Source organism: Ochotona curzoniae, unplaced genomic scaffold, assembly GCF_017591425.1.
Source record: "Ochotona curzoniae isolate NIBS_2020 unplaced genomic scaffold, NIBS_Ocur_1.0 scaffold_2476, whole genome shotgun sequence".
Lineage (NCBI taxonomy): Eukaryota > Metazoa > Chordata > Mammalia > Lagomorpha > Ochotonidae > Ochotona > Ochotona curzoniae.
The window spans coordinates 17,176,402-17,180,440 of record NW_024467095.1 but is presented as its reverse complement, the minus strand read 5'-3'; the positions used below and the strand labels follow the sequence as shown (position 1 = coordinate 17,180,440).

Below are 4,039 nucleotides of genomic sequence, written 5' to 3'. Positions count from 1 at the left end.
GATTCCATCTTTGAGCATCAGGTCTGAGGCCTCATCTCCACAGGCACCACTCCTTTCCTGGGTTCAGAACAGAGCCCCAGGCTTTGTAGAGTTCTTACGTGCAGCCAGTGGTCATGCACAGGCACGGCACACTGTTCCTTTGCTTTTTTGTGTTGGATAGGAAAGGGTGATGTTACAGAGGAGTGACAATCAGGAGTTAGGCTGTGGTTGGAAGGAAACTGGGGTGTGGGTGGGCAAGAGGCTCTAATGGTTTCTACAGCCTGCAGTCACAGGAAGAGTGTGTGTGGTGTCCACACGTGAGCCATGTATGGGGTCCAGGGATTGCACTGAAAGCAGACAGACAGGATCCATGGCCTCCTCAAAAGGCTTCATTATCCCCAGGCTAACGGGTGGCTGACCTGGATGGTCAGGACGTCCTGAGGTGGTCGCCATGTGGTTTCCTGAGTGTCTCACTGTGTGTGCTTGTCCAATGTGACTTACAGTTGCCCAGACATCTGCTGATGAAGAGGACACATACTCTGATTCTCCCCAAGACAGGTAAGTCTCCAGACAGTCAGGCCACTCAGTTCCTGGGATGCTCATGGAGTCTCAGTAGTGATGGACGCAGGATGGGACCCATGGTTACATGGCACCCATGCTGGCACATCCCCTGCCGTCTCTGACTTCAGCTGTGTACCCCATGCCTGGCATCCTCACCTGGTGCATTCTGGGTATTCCCACTCTCCTCCCTGGAGACAAGGTGTGCATTGGTTCTGATCTAGTAGTCCTGGCTGGTGGTACTTGAGGCCTTGGTGGGCTACTCCACCTCTATGAGGAGAGGCTGATCCCCTTTAGGCTGTGGTCATCCCTCATGCATGTATGGGCAGCCATCCTGGGAGCATGAGCCAGGAAGCAGGGGCTGAGCAAATTGCCTGGTGCCTTTTTGGGTTCAGAGATGGATAACCTGAGAGGTGGGCTGCTATAACTGTTCATCAGGTGCACTTGTTGCCTGGTATGCAGCCTGGTGTGCATCCTGTGGTCATGTTTGACCACAGCAGAAGTAGGAGTCCCGGTGGACGTCAGGTAAAGGCAGTCCAATTGGTCCTGGGAGCCTTAAGCCCACTTGTCAGGCAGGCAGACATTTCCTCCTCTCACCTGAGCTCCCCCAGCCTCTAAATCTCATTCTGCATTCGTATCAATTTGAGAACCTTCCACTGGACCTTGAGGGAAATTGCTTTTGTGGTTTATTGTTCTGAGCACAGAAATTCTCTGCCAACCTGGGAATGCAGGAAGAACTCAGCCAGAATTGGGTGCCCCATTCATGAACATTCCTTGCCTCACACCCCAGCAGGCCCGGCCATGAACCGCTCTGGATGGAAGCCGTCGAGGTTTGCACTTGGACCACTGGGGAAGCCTGGGAGTCACAGCCCGTGACTGTGCAGGAGGACATCGAGCCCCAGCAGATGTTTGATATCAGCACTGATCCCAGCCAAGAGGATCACCTGGCCCAGGCCATCCTTCAGGGTGGTGAGTCTCCCCAGGAATGTGGGCTCACTTGACACTCAGGGTCTCTCCAGGAAATTCCTCCCAGGCTGGGCTGCTGCCTCCTGCCCTGTAAGTGTGAGTCTTAAGTCAATGTGTAATGTATAATCTACAGCACAGCCTTATTAAGTGGGGTCTACAGTTTAGCCTAGCCCCAGTTGTTGGGTCGTACCTGATCTCTGCACCTTCACACTTACATTGTCGCACAGCCCAGTCTGTGCCTACAGCCCCTAAGTCTCATGGCCATCACCCAGCCGACTGCCTAGCCAGGAATGTAGTGTGCTGCTGCCAAACCCTGCCAGATACTCATGGCCTTGTGACCCTTTCTGAGGGCTAAGGCCCATAGCTTCTGCAGGCATATCCAGCTTCCAGGCGTTGGGCTTAGTTTTCTCTCCTGAGGACTCTGACGTCTGACGTCTGCCTTCTGACATGATGTGGCTGGATTCAGGTAGTAGAAGGCTGTGCCATGCTTTTCTTCTATCTTCAACAGCAGAGCTCTGAGCTGAGGCCTCTGTCCCACAGGAGCCACCTACATGCAAGACTTCCAGGTGTTCCAGTGAACATTTGTGGCCCAGCAGCTCTGCTCATGCCGTGCCTCCAACTGTGGGCATCGCATGTGCACAGTACTGTGCATATCTACAAAAAGAGAGAGAGTGTGTTGGTTTTCAGAGTCAGGTCTCACAGACCAAAGTTAGGTTGTTGGCTGGTCATTCAAGTGCAGTTCAAAACTGGCCTGAGGGATTGCACCCCCTCAGGGTTCAGAAGTGTGTGCTGCCCTGACCCAGTGAGGAGATGCCATTTGCCTGGCTCCCATGATATATCCAGACCAGGCCAGTGGCTTGGAAACTTGCCCTCCTGGTTCCTGGATGCCCCAGAGCCAGGAGGCTGCTCCTTGCTCAGCCAGAGTGGAGGAGATCTTTTGGGGTCATCCCTATGTGGTTGACTTCACTCACTGTGCCCTTCACTGTTTGATGTGATTTACAGCTTCCTTACTGTCTTCCGTGGATGACGACGGTGCTTTTGATGCTTCCCTGAACGTGTAAGTCAACAGAACCTGTGATCCTCACATGGCAGGGTTCTGCATGGAGTGCCATTATGGACCTCAGGGACTCAATATGGACCTCAAGGATCCATGGAGCCCTCGCAAGCTCGTCCCTTCCTGAGTCATTGGGACAACACTGCCAGCATCCCATCCCAGACATCCTCTCCTTGACTGGTTATTCCCACTCTCTGACTGGAGACAGCATCTGGGCTGGCTCTCATCCATAGTGCATGCAGACAGTTCTTCAGGTCTTGGCAGCTACTCTACCTCTGTGAGGGGAGGCCGAGCCCTATTTGTGCGGTGGTCATTGCCCATGCATTTGTGATCATCCTCCGTGGCTGGCATGAAATGTGACTTGAGGAGAGCCTTGAGCAAGGAAACTAAGTCTCAGGAAATGGCTTGAGGCATGGACTGGGCCAGAGTGGAGAGCCTGAAGTGTAGGCTATTTAAGCTTTTCAGCAGTTTCACTTGTTTTATCGAGGCATGCAGCATAGAAGGGATATTTGCTCTTAGGGGACCCACAGCTGGAGCAGGACATCTGGTGGGCAGCAGGGGGAGGCAGACCCATTGGTCATGGGAGCCCTAGGCTCACTTGTCAGGCAGACAGGCTGACATTACCTCCTCTCACCTGATCTCCCCAGCCTCTTCATTTCTGGCTGCACTTGCTACCAGCTCAGGAAGCTTCCACCTGGACCTTGAGGCAATTGGTTGCTTCTTGTTCTGACAACAGACTCTCTGCCCACCTGGGAAGGCAGGAGGAGTCAGGCAGAGTGCATTGCCATGATCCTCAACATCCTTTTCATCACCCCAGCAGGCCCAGCCATGAACCACCCTGGATGGAAGCAACCATCGAGTTGTCTGGCTGCACTGGAGAATCTGGGGAAACTCAGCCCGTGACCCCCATGGTGGCAGTAGAGCCCCAGCAGTTGTTTAGCATGAACAGTCTCCCTGTGCAAGAGGATTACCTGTGCCAGACCATCCTTCAGGGTGGTGAGTGTCCCTGGGGACATGGGCTGCCTTAACTGAGACCATTTGGGTTGTGGGCCGGTAGTGAGAGTAGGGTTGCAAAAGTGGCCTTGGGGAATCACACCCCTAAGGGTGCAGGAGATGTGTGAGCTGCCCTCACCCATTAAGGAGATAGCATTCCTCTGGCTCCCATAAACATATCAGGCCTGAACACTGGCTTGACACATTGTCCTCCTGGTCCCTTGGTGTCCAAGAGCGAGGAGCGTGCTCCTTGGTCAGTTAGAGTGCAGGGCATTTCTTTGGGTCAAATGCATGTGGCTAGCTTCCCTCACAGCAATCTTCCCTGTTTGTTGTGATCTGCAGCTTCCCTACTGTCTTCCCTAGAAGACGACGATGCTTTTGATACTCCCAAGATCATGTAAGTCTACAGAGCTTGGTGCCTCTTATGTGGAAGATCCTCATAGAGTCGAAGTAGTGGGAGATGCAAATCAGGACCCAAGAGCCCTGTCA

The 4,039-nt window shown here is 53.4% G+C and overlaps 1 long non-coding RNA gene across 1 annotated transcript; it reads left to right on the top strand.

The window, feature by feature from the left end:
* The first annotated feature begins 1,433 nt into the window (after positions 1 to 1,433).
* On the top strand, positions 1,434 to 3,402 carry LOC121170847. The gene is made up of 3 exons (XR_005886061.1): positions 1,434 to 1,506; positions 2,506 to 2,560; positions 3,375 to 3,402. It is a non-coding gene; the product is annotated as an uncharacterized LOC121170847 (long non-coding RNA).
* Positions 3,403 to 4,039: the final 637 nt, after the last annotated feature.